Source organism: Nycticebus coucang, chromosome 16 (assembly GCF_027406575.1).
Source record: "Nycticebus coucang isolate mNycCou1 chromosome 16, mNycCou1.pri, whole genome shotgun sequence".
Taxonomy (NCBI): domain Eukaryota; kingdom Metazoa; phylum Chordata; class Mammalia; order Primates; family Lorisidae; genus Nycticebus; species Nycticebus coucang.
The window spans coordinates 69,198,288-69,222,500 of NC_069795.1; the positions used below are offsets into that span (position 1 = coordinate 69,198,288).

The 24,213-nt window shown below is 42.7% G+C and overlaps 1 protein-coding gene and 1 pseudogene across 4 annotated transcripts in view; one reads left to right on the forward strand and one right to left on the reverse strand.

Annotated features, from left to right (window-relative positions):
- The first annotated feature begins 2,609 nt into the window (after positions 1-2,609).
- Positions 2,610-24,213, forward strand: part of NR1I2 (nuclear receptor subfamily 1 group I member 2) — a 52,951-nt gene continuing 31,347 nt past the window's right edge. The window contains exon 1 of one of the 3 annotated variants that reach the window (XM_053564178.1): positions 2,610-2,918. The gene's annotated coding sequence lies outside the window, so the exon portion shown is untranslated. The remainder of the gene's footprint in view (positions 2,919-24,213) is intronic. The other 2 variants (XM_053564179.1, XM_053564180.1) reach the window with 2 other exon arrangements.
- LOC128567183 (cysteine protease ATG4C-like) lies at positions 9,692-11,306 on the reverse strand (annotated as a pseudogene). Its single transcript, XR_008374811.1, has one exon. The product of XR_008374811.1 is annotated as a cysteine protease ATG4C-like (transcript).

The following is a 24,213-nucleotide window of genomic DNA, read 5'->3' on the forward strand; positions in this document are numbered from 1 at the left end:
CAAGGAAAAAAGGACAGAAAAGGAGAAGGATCCTTCACAATTGGCTCAGGAGGACAAGAGCGTCACCTTCACGCTCTTGCCTAGGTGTCCCCTGAACCCACTTCAGAGGGAGCCGGGCGGGTTTGAGGCAGCCCTCCTCCTCTACTGGATGATAAACACTTCACCTGAATTAACACTGTCAGCACATCCCCCCTTTAGTTGGTCTTCTATGTTGTTTTTAAATAGGAATATTCCCCAGAGGGAGGTAAAGCATTTAATGGATTCACATTAAGGAAACTCCTTGGGCTTATTGGACTTCTTTTTCTCTGGTTACAGTGGCTCGGGAGCTCCGCATTTCCGGTTCCTGAAATAGACAAAGTGTAGAATGGAGGTCAGGGCCTCAAATTTTCCCTATGTCCCAGCTGAGCTTGAGGGTGACTCTGGTCCACGCTTGGGGGCATCAGTAAGCTGGGTGTATTTTCTAGGTGTTTTTTCTAGGTGTTTTCTTAACTTGTTTCAACATAGAGCGGTAGCTAATATTAACACTGCCGTTCTAGCCTAGGGAGGCCTGGCTCTCCGACAGTCGCTGCCTGTCTTCTGGTCCTGTCTTCACACAACAGAATGAGAGGAAAAGAAACCCAGAAGATCCCCAAAAAATACTTCCTTTGCCTCAGTGGTTTCATAAACAGTTGCTCATAGTTCCCTGTTTCTGCTGTAAATAATTCACCATTTTTATAAGAGAGAGAAGGCCAAGCCCTTTGAACCAGGAGGAATTTGAGAGATGATGAAAGCTATGTATTTTATCAGTGACCCGAGGACTTCTGGCAAGGTGCCTTACCTGAGCTGAGGTCATGGCTATTTTCCCTGGACACAGAAATGCCTGCCAATGCAGAAAGTTTCCTGGTGTGAGTTATTAGTCCTTCCCAGCCTTCCCATGCTTTTGGCTGCGACCATGGCCTTTTGATCTGTGTTCCTCAGAGGTGCTGCAGGCCGCAGATACAGCCCCATGCTACTACCCTCCGACTCCAGAGCGCACTAGACAGGCTGCTTCCTCTGAAACTCAAATCCAGGATTTCACTATCTCTAGGTCCTCCTTGCCCAAGGCCCAAGTCAGCCTCCCATTCCATGGTATTTATGAGCCGATGCTCCCCAGTCCTAGCAGAACTCCTGTGGGCCATCAGAAACTTGAGTGGCTAAAGAAAAGAGCTCCATGACCATGGGTCCCAATCCACGCTGTGGGCAATAATTCCCTAGCACTGAGCTGCGGGAGGCATCTTAAGTTCTCACCTGGTTGACAAGAGCAAGGTGGCCACCCCCTTGAAAAATGTAAACTCCTGGGCGGCGCCTGTGGCTCAGTCGGTAAGGCGCCGGCCCCATATACCGAGGGTGGAGGGTTCAAACCCAGCCTCGGCTGAAATGCAACCAAAAAATAGCCGGGTGTTGTGGCGGGCGCCTGTAGTCCCAGCTGCTCGGGAGGCTGAGGCAGGAGAATCGCTTAAGCCCAGGAGTTGGAGGTTGCTGTGAGCTGTGTGATACCACGGCACTCTACCGAGGGTGATAAAGTGAGACTCTGTCTCTACAAAAAAAAAAAAAAGAAAAGAAAAATGTAAACTCCTAGGAAATTCCAGACTCCAGTCCTAACCCCTTAGGAAGTACAAATGGGTCAGAAGAAACTGATTTAATTAAAAACAAAATCAAGATATTGATTAGATATTTTTGCTTTTCAAAATCAATTAGATATTTTTGCTTTTCTCACCAGGGATGGGCTTAAAGCATATAATTCAAGATGAGAACAACTTAAGGCAGGAAATAGGTGTAAGGATGTCCAATTTTTATGTGACGACTGCCATGGTAATTTTTTGGCAACCCCAAGTTCTCTGTCCACCTGTGTAATCAAGCAAGCTCCCTCCCTCTCTCTCTCCTCATGGCGTTACTGCTGTCAGAAGCTTACACTTTTAGGCAGGAGCACTTATTTCCACTTTGCACACATGTCTAGAGCATCCTGTAAACAAAACAAGCAGAGCACACAGGCTGGGAAACCCACAGCTTTGGCCTTTCCTGTAGTTTTCACTTGAAAGCAGCTGCTGCTGGGCAACGAGAAGGATCAGCTGAAGAGTGAGGGGGCTGCTCATCCTGGCAGGGCCTGGGGAGGACAGAGCCCTCTGGTCCACTCTGCTGCTCCTGGTCAGCTTCTGTCCTGAGTTCAGAGCCTCAGGCACCACACGCGGGAGAACTGTGCTCAGCTCCTCATCCCACACTTTCCCTCTCGCCCTGTGTATCTGCTGCCCTCTTCCATGACCATGCCAGGGATGGGCACTGAGGTAATTCAGCACTTTACTCGCTTTCATCTTAGGTAACACTGGCCAAGGAGGTGGCTCAAAGGAAGACGTGTTAGGAGATCTGGGTCCATATTAACTCCGTCGCCAGTGGTAAAGGCCAGAGACCCTCAAACTCATGAAATTTGCTCAGAATTCCTTAAACAAAGTAGATATGGGCCACACTCTTCCCCTTCTCCTGCATTTCACGGTGAAGACACCTGAGAGAAAAAAGTAGAGGGTGTGTAATGGGAGTAAATACGGTAATCTGTTCATTTGCTAGTTCAAGTGCTGGACTTAGGACTCAGAAGTGCCAATGGGGCTCACTTAGTGCCTACCCCTGGCTTGGACTGAAGTGTTCGAGAGGCAAGATTGGCTCACAGCCAGGGAAATCATAACTCGACTAGCAGGGAACAAGGAAGCACTGTCCTTACTTCGGTGGAGCCTCAGCCTCTGCTTGCAAGCCAAGAGTCGCTCTGAGAAAGGCAAAGGCTAAGCTAGGACTTCTGTCTTTAACAAGGCAGCTGCTTCGGCTGTACTGATGTTTTGATTGATCCTTTGCTCCCGATTGTTCCAAGTGGACCCCGAAGGAGAAGGCAGAACAAAGAAGTTACCTCCAAGCAGGTATGGTTTTTCTTTCTTTCTGTTTTGCTGGGAGCCGACTGCCCTTCAGTTCCATGTGAAGGATGTGTGGGGACACAAACGTACCTTACACGGGAGGTCAGCATCAGTGCAGATTGTGGGTCACGTTGGCCTCACTGCTGTCTGCTCATTTCCAGGTTGAAAAAAGCATGAAGACAATCATTTAATATTGAGCCCACTGCCAATGCTCTCTGGTCTTGCCCTTGTCTCCTCGAAAAATAACCACAGTGGAAACCAACTCTCATGAGTTCCCACAAGTCACACATACCTCTAGCCCCTCTCTGTGATAGAGCTGGAATCCCCTGACCTGGAAAATATCACCACGCGTGACTGTGGGAACTGGTCACGACTCAGCCCTGATTCCTCTTGGCCTGTTTTTGCTTTTCTCACCAGGGATTGGCTTAAAGCATGTGATTCAAAATGAGAACAACTTAAGGCAGCAAATAGGCATAAGGACGTCCAATTTTTACATGAAGACAGCCACAGTAATTTTTTGGCAACCCCAACTTCTCTGTCCCCCTGTCTAATCCAGCAAACTCCTTCTCGCTCTCTTGTTGTAGCCTTATTGTGCTGGTGGCCCCCACGGCCAAGGATCGCAGTATGATGGTCAACAGGCCTCACCACCTCAGAGAGGGGCCCTTGGAGCTCTGCCACACTCCTGTACAGCCCTGTGGCTGAGTTAGCTTTGGACTAATGAGTTTTCTATTTCTACTTGCTTGTCTCTGAGACAGCTTGTCCCCAGAAATGAGTGTTTCCTGCACACCCTCAATGCCACCAGGCCCTCCTCCCTGCATTGCAGCCTACTGTGGCTGAGGCTATGGCCAGAGGCATTGCTTTAAGGCCACCTCTATCTAGACCAGAAGGAGACTCCTCTGAGACAACTGAACCTCAACTCAGCAAGTTGGCTGTGGCAAGTGCTGACCCCTCACATGTGGTCTCTAATGATAATGGCCAGGAGGCTGCAATTTATTTAATCTGTTGGTTAATAAGAAAGATCTTTTTCCTGTACACAAAAATACTTGAAATATTTTAGTTATATGCGTATAATAAACTTATTCTAAACTTGAGGTTGGGCTCCGTGCTCATAGCACAGTGGTTAGGGAGCCGGCCACATACACCTGGGCTGGCGGGTTTGAGCCCAGGCATGCTAAACAACAATGACAACTACAACAGAAAAATAGCCAGGTGTTGTGGCGGGTACCTATAGTCCCAGCTACTTGGGAGGCTGAGCTGTGAGCTGTGATGCACAGCACACATGGCACTCTACCGAGGATGACACAGTGAGACTCTGTCTCAAAAAAAGTAAATGAATAAATAAAAATAAAAATAAATAAATAAACTTGAGCTTGGCAAACTATGGCTTATAGGCTAAATCTGACTTAGCAGTTGTTTTTCTGAATAAAGTTTTATTGGAACACAGCCATGCTCATTCATTAGATATAGTATTGCATATGACTGCTTTTGCCCTACAACAGCAGAAACGAACAGTTGCCAAAAAGACAACTATCAATGTGTCAGTGAACTCCATTGATACACGTGTGATAAATATTCAGTCACTTGTTTTTTTTAACTTTTTTAAGATCAATTTTTGGTCAACGGGAATTTTTACTATTGTTGTTGTTTTAATATAGTTGAATTTGTCAATTTTCCCCTTTATGGATTTTACTCTTTGAAGCTGATTTTTAAAAGTTTTCTTAATCTCCCAGATTATAAAAAAATTTGGTATACTTCTTACAATAGTTTTATCATTTAAAAATATAAGTCTTTATTCACCTGGCACTTATTTTAATAAATTATTCCAATACATTTATTGAAAACTCCATCTTTTTCCTATTTATTTGAAATGTCACTTCTATCCTGTACTAAATTCCCACCTATGCATGTCCATTTCTAGACACTCTGTATTTTGTATTCTATTTATTGAGACAATTTCAACCATAGCTTTATATTTTCTACTGATTTTTTTCCTGATGTATAGGAAATCTATTTCATGTTCTGATATTCTTCCTGGTTACCTTGCTGAATTCTCTTAATAGTTATAAAACTTTATCAATTTATCACTTTGGAACTTCTAGATAAGCAAACATGTTATATATCATAAGAGTTTTGCTCCTTCCTTTCTAATCTTTACAAAGTTTAATTTTGTCTTATTACCTTGTCTTTTCCAAAATAATTTTGAGTAATAGCCATGACACAGGATAGTCTCAGAGCTGATGCATACAGCTGTGTGGGTTGTACACTACACAAATACTTAGATGTTCCTGATTTCAATCCATTTTTATTTTGAACAGTGAAGTCTTATTTCTTGAAAACATTCCCCCGGGGTTCTTTGAGACTGGGGTTGAAACTGTTTGCCTCCAGGGGATTTACATTTGCTCTTGCCTGGAGCCTGAGGTCAGAACCACCTAGGACCACCATAAACTTGGGGTTTACTAGACATACACACAATGTGAATTCTGACCCAAACTTAGCTGGTGGCAAGATTGTTGTTAGGAATTCTTAAAAGAAAATTTTCTTTGTTCTGCATCCATGGCTAAAGTTGAGAAGGCCATGAATTGCTCTGTCTCCCTCTGTGAGACAGGATGTCACCCTACTGAGGAGGTTACCCTTGGGGGAATCCTGCTTTTTATGTTGAAGACTCTGATCCTACCTCCTGCTTAGGCCTCAGGCTTTGTCTCCTATTCTCCCATTAAAGCCAAGGCTTCCCAGCCTGAGCAAGGGTGAGACCCTATGTCTACAAAAAAATAAAAAAAATTAGCCAAGTGTGGAGGCTTGTGCCTGTAGTCCCAGCGTCCCAGCTACTTGGGATGTGAGGAAGGAGGATTGGCTTGGGCCCAGGAGTTTGAGGTTGCTGTGAGTTATGATGATGCCACTGTTCTCTAGCCTGGGTAACAGAGTGAGACCCTATCTCAAAAAACAACAGCAGAAAAAAAAAAACAAGGCCTCATATCTCCAGGAATCCTTATAACCCCCTAGGCAAACACATACTCCCCTTTCCAGGTCCTCCAGTCTTAACACAATCTTATAAATTTTGGATTCTTGAGACTTCCATCACTTTCCTCCTAGCTCCATCCCCACATAAAAAATAGTATTTAAAAAAGCGTAGCTAGTCATTTTAGGCCTGCTGTGTCAGCAGGATTCACTCTAAACCCCTTCTCCATCATAGTACCAGTAATAACATCTCTTTTTTACTTAGAATGATTCTAATGCTTCTCTCGTAAGATTTATAGTAAAAGTTTGTGGCAACTATCTTACATCAAATTAATGAAGTTCTATTCCTCTTGGTTAACCAATAATTTTTAAGTCATGAATGAGTATTGAGTTTTATTCAACACTTTTCAGCATCTTTTAATGTCCTCATCTTATTTCCATTGCTAATGGACTGTCTTAAAAAGACAGCTCCATCTCCAGAGTTATGGAGGCAGAGATGACCCAAAAGCTACAAGGACCCCTGGAATGCAGACCCGCAATTAGAAAGAACAATAAAGACTATACTTTCAGGGATCATTTCAAAAGTTCATTACTAAAAAGAACAATAGATTCAGAAAATGGGGACAAAATCAATTTAAATTGTTAGTGTGGTTGCCATGCTAGGTATGCTGACTCTTGTCCTAAGACTTCAAGGAAGCACATGAGGAGAGTGTAGGAAACCTCTCTTGTACATGGGGGCCTTCCCGGTGGTGCTTTTTAACAGGACTAGGAAAAGTTTCCTGCTACACTTCCTGGACTTCTGTGAAACACTGAAATAAATATTTAACTTCCAAATGAAAATAGAGATGAAGAGATACATCCAAATCGCCCATGTAATATATAAAATAATTCTCCTGGATCTCTATGAATTCCAAAATAAAATGTCAAACTCTCAAGTCACAGACAATAATAGCATTGGTAAGAGATAGGCAGTTAAATCAGAGGTCACTGTGTCCTATTCAATATTGGAAGAACAGACTGTGTGTACTTGTGACTTGGGCTGATGCCAGCTCTCAACCCCGATCCTAGTAACAAACCTTATGACCTCTTGGAGCTGATGACTAAGTCCCAGGAAGCACAAAGGTCAATTCTCATTTACGGCCACCTGAAGATAGCAATAGACTTCTCTTATCTGAATTCACAAAATGTGACCTTTGCGCTCCGAGTTTCCTCGATGGCCTGACCCAGGACAGGACCAACGAGCAGGAGACTTTGGTTCACAGCACTTAATCTGTTTCAAAAGAGTTTTAAACGTATGGTCTCATTTTATGCCAATGAACTGGTGACAAAAATTTCACTTACATAGTACATCTATTTACATGACAAAAGAATCAAAATAAAGGGAAAAGAAAAGAGGTGCTGTCACTAATTGCCTTCATAAACTTGGAACCACCTTGGAGCCCCAGCTTCCTCATCTCCAAAAGGAATAATAAGACCCTCCCCAGTCCCAGTTACTGCATAGACTCCTCCACATGAAGTCATGATTTTGAAATCATTGTGTAAACACCAAAGCATGTATAAGTGTGAGTTGAATTCACCAGGCTTCTCCCTTCATTGAACAAAGCCAACAGTTTCATAGGCTCCAGTCACCTACACCTAGAAATTCCGTATTCTTATATTGCCTTGCCTTTGCTTGCTTTTTTCTCCCCTCTACCCTCTGTCCAGATCTGCTATTTGTATATGCAATTATCTGTGCATATATATATACATATAGATAGGTAGATATTCACATTCTAAAATATATATGTGAAATAGTCCCATTGTCTCCAATAGTTTCTATCCCTAAGATTATGCTTTTTGCTTTAACTATTTACCCCTTTTGGTCACTTAGACTCTGTTGCTCCAACTTCAAGTTGCCCACTCTTTCCTTCACATAATCTCAGTGACCTGCTTCCAAAGCTCTTTGATTTGACTCATTTTTTAAAAATTTCATATTAATATGGGGCTACATACGATTAGGTTACATAGTTTGCTTTTGTAAGGTAAAAATCTGAATTGTAGGTGTGTTCTTCACCCAGGAAGTGTGTAACATACCCAGGCAGGTACACCCAATGTACCTGTTGGGTGGGAACCTACCCAACTGCCCCACACACACACTTGAATTTCATTGAGTTTTTCTCTTATATTAGCATGTAGGTGTTTATCAACTAGTTCTAATTTAACATTGAGTATGTGTGATGCTTGTTTTTTCATTCTTGTGATGCTTTGGTTCTCAATCTTCCTGATGCCGAGACCCTTTAATACAGTTTCTCATGTTGTGACCCACAACCATAAAATTATTTTCGTTATGGTTGGGGGTCCTAGCAATGAAAATAATTTTATGGTTGGGGGTCACCACAACATGAGGAACTGTATGAAAGGGTCATGGCATTAGGAAGGTTGAGAACCCCTGCCTTAGAAGACTGGTCCTCAATTCCATCTAAGCTGTTACAAAAGATACAAAATTTTCATCTTTTTATGGCAGAATAATATTGCACAATATACATACATCACAGTTTATTAATCCACTCATGCATTGAAGGGCACTTAGGTTGTTTCCACATCTTTGAAACTGTGAATTGTGCTGCTGTAAACATTTGGGTGCAAATGTCGATTTGACTCATTTGAAAACTAAAGGCATTTGCGTGTGCTCCCTACACCCTCCTCCTGGATACATATTCACGTTAAACAACAATGTATGGTGTGAGCTATTTCATGTCTATGTGATTGTTTCCTTTATTTTCTAGAACCATAAAGATTGACACAATCATTGACACAATCATCTTCTTCATCACATCCTTTTTGTGTACACCCCATGTTCTTTTTTTTTTTTTTAATCTTCTCACATCTTTATTATTTATTTTATAAGCCTGGCTCTTGTACTTTTCTTTTATCACAAATTTGCCTTCAAGTAACATATAATACACTTAAGGTAGATTCACCTTCCAGAGGGTCCCAGTTTTTCAACACCACTACAATGCTTCGTACAAACAGCCAAAAAAATGACACAGAGGAACACCGGGGGATGTCTTTCCTGGTACTTTAGATTTTAAAACCGCATAATATGTTGAGTTTCCATAAAATTTCACTTTTGTGACAGGAAACAAACCCTACTACTATTTTATAATTGCCTTTATCTGATTTGATTGGATGAAGTTATTAATAACATAACCTTTAAATTTATGGGGGAAACCAGTACTTTATATTCACTCCTTATAGAAGGCTCAACAACAAACATAAGGAAGAGTCATTATAAAATCATATTGCCAAGTATTACCTTGATGTATAATTTTGCTTATACAGCTGTGTGCATATCACAGCTAACACACACTGCTTAATTATCAAGATATATCCAGAAGCATCCTTTGGTTATGTGAACAGCAGGCGAGACAGCACTAAAGATTCATTCTCTGGTCTTCTGGCCATCAATACAAGCTGAGATTTTTGAAACTATTTGATGATTCTGGTATTTGGGGACAGGGGACCTATATCATAAAACTTCCAGGAGACAAATGGGCTCAGGTGAAAGACTTCGAAGATAAAAGGCTGATAGTTAAGGTAGAGTTATCAAATTGTAGCGAGATAGGGAAGCAATGAGAATCACTTAATATTTCTTAGAGAGCAAGATTCATTAAATTATTTCTCTTGTAGAAAAATATTTCAAACTTGTATATTCTCAAATGCTCTTTTCATAAAGAACATAGAAAATTAAAGAACATGTAAGATATTTGTGAAAATAAGCAGTTTCAAGTATACTTGTTTCTCATTTCTCTTCATTTTTCCTCTTTCAAAAGAGTTCTTCTCATCGAGCACAATTGTGCTAATCTTTAAAGCAATACAAACTCTTCTGTGCTAAATCTTTTTAATCTTTTCTTTTCATCCTCTGAGAAAAGGTCTTCATTGGTTGTAGTAGATGTAAAATCATAGTCTCTGGAATGACCATTTACAAAAAAAAAAATAAGGGATATTTCTCCTTAGAGGAAATTCTCAGCATCTTGGTGATTTCTTCAGATGCTCGTTCAAAGTCCTGAACATTTCAACAGTAAAATCCTATTGTACAGCTCGGATCCATTTTTCAAAATGACATCTTTTTGGGAGAAGGGCAGTGGAATGTCTCGAGAGGGAAATCCTTTACGCTGACATCTACAAAAGGTTGGCAGTAAGGAGGATCCATGTAAATCAGACTGTCATCTTGAAATCCAGCAAAGTAATATGACTGTTTAGGTTTGCCACCAATAATACCCACACAATATTCAAGGCTTAACTACCCTTTACAAACTCTAAGTAGTCAGTGTTGGTTCATTCTCCACCAAGTCTAACTGGAACCAGAATAATAACAGCTTTGTCTTCTGCATTACCAGAGGTCCTGGAAGCACTCTGCTTGTCAATTACATCAGAATTGTAAACTGTACAATCTTGGGCAACATAAATCATTAGTCCTTGTAAATCGGGATGTTTTGCTTCTTCAACTGCTTTTCTTAAAATGTGTGCAACCACAGCTGGTCCATACCAATCTCCCGCTTGTTTCCCAGATTTCTTTCCATATTCTATTAGTTGGTGCAAGCCAAAGAAAGCCAAGGAGGAATCACCAAACCAAGAGATGATTTTCCTGTGATAAATCTCATTTCGCGTTTCATGATCATCAGAATATTTCCTCATTGTTTCCTTCAGAGAAATTGTTGGGGTTTTGAGTTCTCTTTCCCCTGAAAGCGATGCTTCAAATGATGCAGTAAATTTTTTTACAGTGTGGGAAGTCCATGATTCAGTGTCTGAATTTTCAATATTCAAAGCACCAGGCCAGGTCCAAGCTCTACCAAGAAAGTGTAGTATGAGTCCTTGAGCCAACAGCATCTGGCCAGTTCTCAATGTACAACCCCAACCACAGTCTGTTGTCAAAGCTGAGCCTTCTATTTGAGGAAATTCTTCTCTGTAAGTCAGCCATATTCTAGAAATAAAATCTTTACGAAATTCTTCTACATTTCCCACAATTACGTGATCTTCTATTGTACGTTCTGATCTTGCAGATAACATTTCATTTTCATCTTCATATTTAAAATGGTAACATTTTCCAAGTAGTAATACAGGGGAATTTCTACTAAAATATGTCTTTGTTTTTAATACCCAACTATATTTCATGTTGTTCCAAGCAGATATAAATTTAGTTTTTAGCTTATCAACTTCATCTGTTCCCGTGGCCTCCATATTCAAATTCTAAAAAAAAGCTATCACTTGATTGCGTTCTTCTGTAGAGTTTAATCTTTTGTACTGACAGAGGAACCAAGAAGACTTTCTGTTTCAGACAGTTCAACCAGCCACCAAAAACACTCTGGACAGTCCTTAGCAAAAGTATGAAAGTCAAGATGCCTGATCCTGAAGGTCTCTTATCGTGGGGCCATCATCTCTGCTCTCTTACCTCTTCTCTCCCTCTCAGTCCTCTTCACACATGACTTCTATCAAGTTTCTCACACAACTTGTGGCAAAAACCTCCACTTGTGCAACACTGCATGTTGTATGTTCACAGACTGTAGCCGGTCATGACCAACCCCGGAAAACTCCAGCTCCAGCAGCAGCCAGCGCAAAAGCAGCCCTCACCCCGGCAGCCGCAGCCCGCTTGGCCACACCCCATGTTCTATCTGCTGGGTTGGCTTTCCTCGGTCGATGCTACTACTCCCAGTGCAGGCTGCAGACCGGCAGCATTACAGTCACCCAGGAACTTGTCAGAAATGTAGCAGCTCAGGCCTGCCGGAGAATCACTGTCTTAGACTGTAAGAACAGGCTTGAGCAGTGGGAATTCGGAAGGAGGTATGAGAGAGAAGGAAGACAAAAATCTCAATGCCCCAGAACTTGGCCTCAAAGATTCAAATGTAGTTCAAAGTTTAGGTCATCTTAGCTTAATGACCTAGTTATCTTTTTATTCCTCTTTGTAGTGCTTTTCACTATGGTTGCTACTTCCTTTCCATGGATTCTCTACCGTCTAGCCTGTCTTGCCTTCTCTCTGTGTGTATTCTGGCTGCCATATTCAAGGCAGGACTGAAAATGAGCACTCAAGCCAGTCCAATATTTTGGTTTACCTGTTAATATTCCTTAAATATTTGATCAAGTGATGTTTATTTAGTGATGTTCTTTTTCCTAATTGTGGTAAAACACACATAAATTTTTACTATCGTAATCATTTCAATGTATATTTACATTGTTGTGTAACCAGTCTCCAGACCTTCATCTTATAAAACTAACACTCTAGGCCTATTACACAACAATTTCCCATCCCTTTCCCCCCAACCCGTGAAACCATCATTCTACTTCCTGTTTCTGGGAGTTTGACTACTACACCTCATATAAGTAAAATCATATGTAATTTATTTTTCTGTAACTGGCTTATTCACTTAGCACAATGTCTTCAAGTTCATCCATGTTGTAGATATGTCAGAATTTCCTTCTTTTTAGGCTGAGTAATATACCATTGCAGGTGCACGCCACATTTTGTTCTTGGATTCATTGGCTGATAGACATTTGGGCTGCTTCTCCCTTTTATCTGTTGTGCATAATGCTGCTAGAAGCATGCATGTACAAATGTGTCTTTAGGTCCCTGACTCCAGTTATTTTGGCTATATACCCAGAAGTGATTGCTGAATCATAGGGTAATTCTATTTTTAATATTTTGCAGAACTGCTGTTCTGTTTTCTGCAGTGACTGAACCATTTTACATTCCCACCAACACAGCCTAAGAGTTCCAATTTCTGTACATCCTTGTCAACACTTGTTATTTTCTGTTTTCATGACAGCAGCCATCCTAATGTAAGGTGATACACTTCATTGTGGTTTCAATTTGCATTTCCCTTATGATTAATGACATTGAGCATCTTTTCATGTGCTGGTTGGCACAATTAAAAAAAACTGTACTGGCTTTGCACCCGTAGCACAGTGATTATGGCAACAGCCGTATACACCAAGGCTGGCAATTTCAAACCTGGCCTGAGCCAGCTAACCAACAATGGCAACAAAAAAACAAACAATAGCTGGGCGTTGTGGCAGGCACCCGTAGTCCCAGGTTCTTGGGAGGATGAAGCAAAAAAATAGCTTAAGCCCAAGAGTTTGAGTTTGCTATGAGCTGTGACACCACAGCACTCTACCGAGGGTGACATAATAAGACTCTGTCTCAAAAAAAAAAAAAACTGTACCATGTTCTTTACAGTCAAGGTGAGTAATTTTCTCTGTGCAATTTTCCAAACCACACAACTTCTTGGAAGGCATGTTTAAGTGTTTAGATAATAAGATAGTCCCCTCATTCCCTGTAAATACCATGTATTATTGCATTTCTGGCTCTGTGTGCCAGTTTCAGCAGGCTGTCCTCAGGGCTGGTGGTTGACTAGCATTGCCTCGTGTGATGGGCGTGTGAGTGCCCTGAGGACTCTAGAGAGACTAGTCTACACCGTCAAGAAGTGTTTTAAATCTTCACCTCAAGGTGATGACTGCTTTGGTAGGAAAGGAAACTATGATTCACCTTATTTCTGATTTATTCCAGTAATGTTTTGGTGCTTTTGAATATGGCGGCCTCCTAGGCAGCAGTCAGCCAGCAGGCCCTTTGATTTGGATCTGTCTGCACACCTGACATCCAGACTCTCTTAGGAGAGGCTCTGAAGGAGTCTGTGGATTACTTGTCCCTGAGAGAATGAGCAATCACACCATCCCTCGTAGGCCCCAGAAGGCTTAGCAACCCTTTGTTCATGCACCTGGGTCTGGTCCAATCAAGATGCCCTCTAAGGGCAGCTGTAGGTGGGGTGGCCTCCACAGTGGCCGACTCCTGCAAGGTCAGGCTGGGCAAATGTTAGTAAGCGTCTGCTGCACAGGGACAGAGATGTGAGGCTGTGAACACTCGCATAGAACACCACTCATTGCCTCATGTAATTGCCTCACAATTTTTGGAAGTTTAGTTGATGGACCTATTTCTGAGTCAGGAGGGTAGGAAGTAATACCTTTTACTATTAAAATCATTTATTTAGCCTTGTCTTTCAAAAAAAACCCAAAAGGTTATGTGTAGGGGCTGGACACACTGGCTCACGCCTGTAATCCTAGCACTTGGGGAGGCCAAGGTAGGAGGATGGCTGGAGCCCAGGAGTTTGAGATCAGCCTGAATAAGAGCAAGACCCTCTCTCTACAACATCTAAAAGTAATAATTAGCTGAGCATGGTGGTGTGCACCTGTAATTGCAGCTACTCTAGTGCCTGATCTCAGAAGATTTAGGTTACAGTGAGCTATGATCATGCCATCGCACTCTAGACTGGGTGACAGAGCAACACCCTGTCTCTAAACAAAACAAACAAAACAAGTTATTTGATGTTTTTTTTTATCAAAATCAGATCTCACCGTAACTCACAGTGCCCTTGCTGCCCCCACATTCTGTTCTAGGCAAAGCCTACACTCTTCCCCATTCAGTGTTGCCACAGGGAAAACCAACAGCCACAATCCTTGCCACTCAGGCAAGATTAAGAAGGTACAGGGCTGCAGAGAGACAGGATAGGGCCACTGCAGGCCAAGCTGTCCTACCTCTGCCCAGTCAATAAGGTTTCCTTCCAGAGGAAGGTTTCCTTGCCTCTCCCAGCTTGGAGATGCTGCCGCATCCCTTGGCTGACAGCCCCTTCTTCAGTCATCCAAGCCACTTAGCATCTGACTCTTTTCCATATCATAACTCTTTCTCTAGGAAAGTTTCTCTGATTTTAGGAGTCATCTGATTAGACCGAGCCCACCTGGCTAATTCAGACTGCTCTCCTCATCTCCACATCCATACCTTCATCACACGGGCTGAGACCCTTCTGCCATTTGAGGAAACATAGTCACATATACTGGGGATTAGAGTGCAGGTGGCTTTGGGGGCCGTTATTTTGCCTGCCACAAGGACACAATAAAAAATATTATACAGACATGCCAGGAAATTAATTGACTAAAATGTTATGCTATTTTTCTGGATTTTGTGATGTTTCTTTTTCTTTTCATTTTTTAAGAGACAGAATCTCACTTTGTTGCCCTCGGTAGAGTGCTGTGGCATCACAGCTCACAGCAACCTCCAGCTCTTGGGCTTATGTGATTCCCTTGCCTCAGCCTCCCAAGTAGCTGGGACTACAGGCGTGCGCCACAACACCCGGCTATTTTTTTGTTGCAGTTCGGTTAGGGCTGGGTTCGAACCTGCCACCCTCCGTATATGGGGCCGGCGCCCTGCTCGCTGAGCCACAGGTGCCACCCTCTTGTCTTTTTTAATAGTTACGATTTATTGTGATTTCTTTCTTTATTCTTCCTTACAAATGCATATTCTCTTTGGTACCTAATTTTGTATTCTTTTTGCCTGAACTGTATAAGCTTCAGATAGCATATAAGTTTTTTTGTTTGTTTGTTTTTGAGACAGAGTCTCACTTATGTCACTCTCAGTAGAGTGCTGTGGCATCACAGCTCATAGCAACCTCAAACTCTTAGGCTTAAGTGATTCTCTTGCCTCAGCCTCCCAAGTAGCTGGGACTACAGGCACCCACCACAACACCTGGCTATTTTTTGTTGCAGTTGTCATTGTTGGTTAGCTAGCCCAGGCCAGGTTCAAACCTGCCCACTTCAGTGTATGTGGCTGGTGCTGTAACCACTGTGCTACAGGCGCCAAACCAGACAGCACATAAGTTCATGCCTCTTCTCACCCATTGTTAAACTAAGCACTTGGTGAAATCTGTCTTCCAGACTCTACTAGCTGGGGATTGGGCTTTTTGCTGGACTTGGGCAGCACAAGGCCAGTAAGGCAGCCAGGCGAGTGCAAAAGTGGAGCCTACCCGTGACTCCTCCTGCCTGTGACCCTGGAGAACTCCTTACAGGGCAAAGAGCAGCACAGGCAGGAGGTGAGGGATGCCCGATGACAGACAAGCCCTGTGTGCCTGCATGGGGGGTGTGGAGGGGGACAGGGCAGGAGAAGGTGCTAAGAGATCCCTTGCACCACTGCCCTGTGAACTTCAGGTCCCCTGCCTCAGCTTCCCTGTCAGCTGTCCTTCCCTTGTTTAGGGTCACAGCACTGCAGCTTCTTTCGTGACTTCAGCATGACAGGCAGCCCTCCTCTTTCCTCCTGCTCCCTTCAGAAAAACACGCATCACCTGCCCTCTCTGGGCCCCGTTTAATCTGCCCTCCTCACCTCCCACTGCTGCTCATACCTTGAAAGGGTTCAGGTGGCCCCCTACTTTTGCTTGAATTTTTTTTTTTTTTTAGAGACAGAGTCTCACTTTGTCGCCCTCGGTAGAGTGCCAGGCATGACAGCTCACAGCAACCTCCAGCTCTTGGGCTTAGGCGATTCTCTGGCCTCAGCCTCCCAAGTAGCTGGGACTACAGGTGCCCACCACCACGCCCAGCTATTTTTTTTGTTGCAGTTTGGCCAGGGCTGAGTTCCAACCTGCCACCCTTGGTATATGGGCCGGTGCCCTACGCACTGAGCCACAAGTGTCGCTCGCTTGACTTTCTTCCACTTTGCTTCTTGATTGTTTTCTAAATGGTACTCTCCTATTCTCACTTCTTAGTTTTCTCTCTCTGTTTCTTAAACTATTTCCCGCCCCCCTAGGGCTTCTCTCTAAGGAGATCATTCCTGGTCTGGTATTCTGCTTTTCCTATGCTAGTGGGGTTTTCTCCTTCTGCCACATCTCCGCCCAGACTTCCCAACCTCACAGGCAGTGTCTGATACCTTCTACGGATCATTTTATTCTTTCTCACATTTGTACCCAATTCCTGGCCCATTGGCTCAGATGTATCTGCTGCTCTCAGCCATGTTCTCATGCAGAGTCTCTAAATATTTGACACCAAAGGTCGAATCATCAAAGGTTGATCGATCACTTCCTGCCTCTCTTTCCCCCCAGGCACAAAGTCTCAGTAGCTCCCTGTATCCAGAGGGTGTTTCTGTGGCTGGGAGGAACATGCAAATTGCACATTTTGGTGAATTTGTTCTAGTTTGTAGTCATGATCTGTCCGGTGTCATTGCAGCATCTCAGATCAAATTTAAACATTCACGCTGAGTGTGCAGCACCTCAAAGCCTAGTACCCTGTTGATCAGGAAGCCCCCAGTGTGTGGACTTGATTCAGGGTCTCATTCAGCCTGATTCAGAAGAAGGCAGGTGCTTGCGAGAGTCCCCATGGTGCGCCTCTTTTCAACCCACTGTCCTTTTCTCTTTTGGTGACGACCTACACAGAAGATCTCAACTCATTCTTGTTCTTGCTCCATTCTCCAGTGCTGAGTTCTCTCAAGCTTTGTCTGCCTTCTCAGCCTTCCCCTCCCAGCACCAGCCCTGTCCCCTCATCTGGCCCCGGGGACACTTGCTTCCTCTGGAGCAGAAACTAAATACACATTTCCTTCAGAATTCCCCCCATTATCATCTCTGGACACATCACTCTCCTTCCTTTCTCTCTCCCAAGTGCAAACTTGTTTTCTCTATGATGAGGCATGCCTCCACCCGGGGTGTCCCTGCTGGGCCACCTTCTGAGGGGTGTCTGCCTCCACAGTCCTCCCCCTCCTCTTTCTTCTCTTCTGGCCCCCGCTTGATCTGTCTGTGACAACAACCCCGAAACACTCGGCTCTCCTCTTCCTCTGCATCCCAATGCCAGGTCAGCCTCTCCCAGCAGCTTTCATTTTATTGCATGGACACTAAGCACCAGAGAAGTTAGGGAGGAGAGCCAGGTAGTCCCACATTCGTGGCAGGGGCTGGGACTTGGTCTCTTGATAGTGAGAGCGAGATACCCCCACTGTACCTCCAGCCCCAGGGAGCAAAAGGCAAAGTCCTCTGACCTCCAAGAGACCATGGGCTAGCTGGGTCCTGCTTGGTCACAATTAGTCACTCCCGTGTTTATGTGTGTGTCACTGATAAGACCTTCCTTCTCCTTTTAAGAGGGGTTGGGGGCGGGGCACAGTGGCTCAGGCCTGTGATCCTAGCACTCTGGGAGACTGAGGTAGGCGGATTGCTTGAGTTTATGGGTTTGAGACCAGCCTGAATAAGAGTGAGATCCCATCTCTACTAAAAATAGAAAAACTAGTTAGGTGTCATGGTGGGTGCCTGTAATTCCAGCTACTTGAGAGGCTGAGGTAGGAGGATTGCTTGAGCCCAGGAGTTTGAGGTTGCTGTGATCTACAGTGACACCACAGTACTCTACCCAGGGTGACAGAGTGAAATGTTGTTTCCAAAAGAAAATGAGTGCATTTGGGGCCCCTTAGCAAATAAAGTAACTGGATGAATGTGTGTATACACATCCCTTGCCTCCTATCTTCGTGGATTAATATGGACTTCTGAAGTCCTGAGCCCTCCTCTATTCCCCTAAAACTCAGGGGATCTTAATCTGAAAACAAGCATTTCACAGAAAGGAAATGATGTCTTGAGGAAGCAGCAGGAACAGCCTGTTTAGAGAAGAGCTCAGCTGGCCAGGCTGATGGCTTCACGGCCCCTGTGCTACATTCACACCACGCCCTTCTTAAAACTGTCCCACTGGTGCCCTGGGATGTCAGCCTCCAGGCCTTCAGCCTCCCAAGCCTTTTGATAAAAGGGAAAAGGAAAACTGGGAAAATATAGAAAATTACAGAGGAGAAAATGAAAATACTCCCACCCCAGAATTAATCACTATTTCCATTTCATGTATACACATCTAGCCATACTTATACATACGTGTGTATCTCTCATAGAGATCCCATATGTGACATTATCATTATTGTAGTTTTAAACCTTCAACATTGTTTTCTATTACCCACACATTTACCCTTTTAGTTCTCTTCATTTCTTCCCAGTGTTCCATGCTTCCCTCTGAAATCACTTTTCTTCATCAAGGACAAGTTCCTCTGGTCTGACTCATGATGCAAGTGTCTGCTGGCAACAAACTCTCCAGCCCTTGCCTGCCGGAAAATGTATTCGGCCTTTGCTACAGAAGGGTGATTAAACTGTGTGTTCTAATTCTTGGTTAGAGTATAGTAAAGATACTAATTCATTGTCTTTTTGTTTCACAATTTTGACTAAAAAGTCAGCCATCATCTTATTTTTGTTTCTTTGAGGTCAATTTTTTTTCCACACACTTTCAAGGTTTGTTTTTTCCCGGTGATTTTCAGCAGTTTTTATAGTGTGTGTGTGTTTTTAATCTTTATTACATTAGTTTCAAGATACTTGCCCAGCATGTTTTGAGTATTGCTTCTATCCCTTTCTTGTGCCACTCATATACAACAGGCCACTTGGCCGAGCCGCACATGCCTCTCATACTCTGCCCCTTATCTCATTTTCTGCTTCAGTTTCTATATTTTCTGTTGACTTTACTTTGAATTCACTGTTCCCTTTGCAGATCTAATCTGTAGTTAAAACATCCAACGTCTTCTTAGTTTCAGATACTATATTGTGAATTTCTGGCACATCCAGTAGATTTTTTTAAAAAGTAGTTTAGTGAGTTTTGTTTTTTTTTAAGACAGAGTCTTATTATGTCGCCCTCGGTAGAGAGCTGTGGCATCACAGCTCACAGTAACCTCCAACTTTTGGACTTAAGCGATTCTCTTGCCTTAGCCTCCCAAGTAGCTGGGACTACTGGCACCTTCCACGATGCCTGCCTATTTTTTTGTTGTAGTTGTCATTGTTTAGCAGGCCCTGGCCAGATTCAAACCCACCAGCCCCAGTGTATGTGGCCAGTGCCCTACACATTATAAAATTCAATCATTTTTAATAATTTAATAATTTTTAGTATGGTGAATATTCAGAGTTGTGCAACTATCATCAAAATCTAATCTTAGAACATTTCTATGCTCTAGAAAGAAACTTCATGTCCATTTACAGCCATTCCCCACTTCACCCTCAGCCACAGATGACCCCTAATCTACTTTCTCTGCAGATTTGCCTTTCCTTGACATTTCATATACATAGACAGTATAATATGTGGTCTTTGGGGGTATGCTTCTATCACTTAGCATAATGTTGTAGTCTGTATCAGTATTTCATTCCCTTATACTGTGGAATTGTCTTCCATTGTACATGAGGACTGTCTGCAAAGTATTCAGCTGGGTAATACGAAAAATGGAGACATTGCAAGAAGAAGACACAAGAAACATTGGACGCAGGACAACAACACCTCAGACCCCTTCAAAGTGGGCACCTTGAGACCCCACACAGTTCTCCCAGCATCATTCTCGGGTGGTCTGCTTGTGCAGGGCTTCCAGAACACGGCTCACTTTCAACAGTGTCTCCACCAGCTTTGAAGCATTGATGCCACGTTTCAATTCACGCTGTACTTGCAGCATCATCCCCCAAAGCCTTCTCAATCATCCAAATAGTGTCCAGGGAGGAATGTTCAAGCTTAATGCAAAATTTGATGCAGATTCTCTGCTCTATTCGCTCAGGCATTTTGAGTGTGACTGCCACACGGTGCACATGCTCACGCAGTGACGCCCAGTGCCCCACTGACTAACAGAGTCAAGTCATCATTATTCACACGCGCCTATTCCTCTCCACCCGGCTTGGCCGCCAGGTCACATACATGACGCATAAACTGCTCTGGTCCTGCTAACGACTGCTGGATACTTTCCAGACAGACCTCATATTCATATTCCACATTTTATTTACACATTATCAAGTTGGTGGACATTTGGGCCCAGTTTTGGACTACTATGAATAATGCTGCTAGGAGCATTTGTGTGGGCGTATGTCTTCATTTCTTTTGGGGTAGGTATGTAGAAATGGAATTTCTGAGTCATGTGGTAAATTTAACATGTTAAGTAACTGAAAAAATGTTTTCCAAATTGGCTGCACCATTTTACCTAACTATCAGCAGTATCGGAGGTCTCAGTTTCTCCACATCATCCCCAATACTTACCTGTTTTTTTGACTACAGCCACTCTTCTGTGTTGTAAGAGGTATTTCTTTTTTTTTTTTTTTTATTGTTGGAGATTCATTGAGGGTACAATAAGCCAGGTTACACTGATTGCAATTGTTAGGTAAAGTCCCTCTTGCAATCATGTCTTGCCCCATAAAGTGTGACACACACCAAGGCCCCACCCACCTCCCTCCTTCCCTCTTTCTATTCCCCCCCATAACCATAATTGTCATTAATTGTCCTCATATCAAAATTGAGTACATAGGATTCATGCTTCTCCATTCTTGTGATGCTTTACTAAGAATAATGTCTTCCACGTCCATCCAGGTTAATACGAAGGATGTAAAGTTTCCATTTTTTTTAATGGCTGAATAGTATTCCATGGTATACATATACCACAGCTTGTTAATCCATTCCTGGGTTGGTGGGCATTTAGGCTGTTTCCACATTTTGGCGATTGTAAATTGAGCTGCAATAAACAGTCTAGTACAAGTGTCCTTATGATAAACGGATTTCTTTCCTTCTGGGTAGATGCCCAGTAATGGGATTGCAGGATCAAAAGGGAGGTCTAGGTTGAGTGCTTTGAGGTTTCTCCATACTTCCTTCCAGAAAGGTTGTACTAGTTTGCAGTCCCACCAGCAGTGTAAAATTGTTTCCTTCTCTCCACATCCATGCCAGCATCTGCAGTTTTGAGATTTTGTGATGTGGGCCATTCTCACTGGGGTTAGATGTTATCTCAGGGTTGTTTTGATTTGCATTTCTCTAATACATAGAGATGATGAACATTTTTTCATGTGTTTGTTAGCCATTTGTCTGTCATCTTTAGAGAAAGTTCTATTCATGTCTCTTGCCCATTGATATATGGGATTGTTGGCTTTTTTCATGTGGATTAATTTGAGTTCTCTATAGATCCTAGTTATCAAGCTTTTGTCTGATTGAAAATATGCAAATATCCTTTCCCATTGTGTAGGTTGTCTCTTTGCTTTGGTTATTGTGTCCTTAGCTGTACAGAAGCTTTTCAGTTTAATGAAGTCCCATTTGTTTATTTTTGTTGTTGTTGCAATTGCCATGGCAGTCTTCTTCATGAAGTCTTTCCCCAGGCCAATATCTTCCAGTGTTTTTCCTATGCTTTCTTGGAGGATTTTTATTGTTTCATGCCTTAAATTTAAGTCCTTTATCCATTTTGAATCAATTTTTGTGAGTGGGGAAAGGTGTGGGTCCAGTTTCAGTCTTTTACATGTAGACATCCAGTTCTCCCAACACCATTTATTGAATAGGGAGTCTTTCCCCCAAGGTATGTTCTTGTTCGGTTTATCGAAGATTAGGTGGTTGTAAAATGTTAGTTTCATTTCTTGGTTTTCAATTCGATTCCAAGTGTCTCTGTCTCTGTTTTTGTGCCAGTACCATGCTGTCTTGAGCACTATGGCTTTGTAGTACAGACTAAAATCTGGTATGCTGATGCCCCCAGCTTTATTTTTGTTACAGAGAACTGCCTTAGCTATACGGGTTTTTTTCTGGTTCCATACAAAACGCAGAATCATTTTTTCCAAATCTTGAAAGTACAATGTTGGTATTTTGATAGGAATGGCATTGAATAGGTAGATTGCTTTGGGAAGTATAGACATTTTAACAATGCTGATTCTTCCCATCCATGAGCATGGTATGTTCTTCCATTTGTTAATATCCTCTGCTATTTCCTTTCTGAGGATTTCATAGTTTTCTTTATACAGGTCCTTCACCTCCTTCGTTAGGTATATTCCTAGGTATTTCATTTTCTTTGAAACTATGGTGAAGGGAGTTGTGTCCTTAATTAGCTTCTCATCTTCACTGTTATTGGTGTATACAAAGGCTACTGACTTGTGGACATTGATTTTATATCCTGAAACATTACTGTATTTTTTGATGACTTCTTGTGGTTGAGTCTTTGGGGTTCTCTAAGTATAAGATCATGTCGTCAGCAAAGAGGGAGAGTTTGACCTCCTCTGCTCCCATTTGGATTCCCTTTATTTCCTTGTCTTGCCTAATTGTATTGGCTAGAACTTCCAGCACTATGTTGAATAGTAAAGGTGACAGAGGACAGCCTTGTCTGGTTCCAGTTCTAAGAGGAAAAGCTTTCAGTTTTACTCCATTCAGTAAAATATTGGCTGTGGGTTTGTCATAGATAGCTTCAATCAGTTTTAGAAATGTGCCACCTATGCCTATACTCTTCAGTGTTCTAATTAGAAAAGGATGCTGGATTTTATCAAACGCTTTTTCTGCATCTATTGAGAGGATCATGTGATCTTTATTTTTGCCTCTGTTAATATGGTGGATAACGTTTATAGACTTGCGTATGTTAAACCAGCCTTGCATCCCTGTAAGAGGTACTTCTTTGTGGTTTTAATTCGCATCTCTCTGATAACTAGTGTTCTTGAGCATATTTGCATGTGTTTATCAGTCATTCACGGCTTCTTTTATGAAATATCTATTAAATCTTTGACTCAATTTCAAATTATTTGTATTTTTATTACTGAGTAGTCAGAGCTCTTTACATACCCTGGATACAAGTCTCTTATTGAATGTATGATTTTAAAATGTTTTCTCTCAGTCTGTGACTCGTCTTTTCATTTTCTTTTTTTTCCAGACCCTATTCTAAGAGCTTTATTTATTTAATGTTCATAAAACCCCCATGCATTAGGTTCTCCTATTATCCCCATTTTACTGAGAAGGATGTTGTGGTTCAAAGCTGCTCAAGTTCTCCCAATCAGTAAATTTTCACTTTCTTTCTTTTCTTTTTTTTTTGTAGAGACAGAGTCTCACTTTATGGCCCTCGGTAGAGTGCCGTGGCCTCACACAGTTCACAGCAACCTCCAACTCCTGGGCTCAAGTGATTCTCTTGCCTCAGCCTCCTGAGTAGCTGGGACAACAGGCGCCCGCCACAATGCCCGGCTATTTTTTGGTTGCAGTTTGGCAGGGGCCGGGTTTGAACCCGCCACTCTCCGTATATGGGGGCGGTGCCCTACCGACTGAGCCACAGGCGCCGCCTTCTTTTTTTTTTTTTAAGACAGAGCCTCAAGCTGTCGCCCTGGGTAGGGTGCCACAGCATCACAGCTCACAGCAACCTCCAACTCCTGGGCTCAAGTGATTCTTCTGCCTCCTCCTCCCAAGTAGCTGGGACTGTAGGTACCTGCCACAACGCCCAGCTATTTTTTGGTTGTAGTTGTCATTGTTGTTTGGTGGGCCTAGGCTGGATTCGAACCTGCCAGGTGTATGTGGCTGGCCCCTTAGCCACTTGAGCCACAGGCACAGAGCCCATTTTCACTTTCTTAATAGTATAAAAGCATAAGCATTTTAAATTTTAATTGATTAATTTTTTCTCATATTGCTTATGTTTTCGATGTCCTATCTAAGAATTTTTTGCCTAACCCAAGATCGAAGAAGTCTTACTCCTATGTTTTCTTCTCAGAGTTTTATATTTTTAGCTCTTACATTTAGGTTTATGCTCCATGTT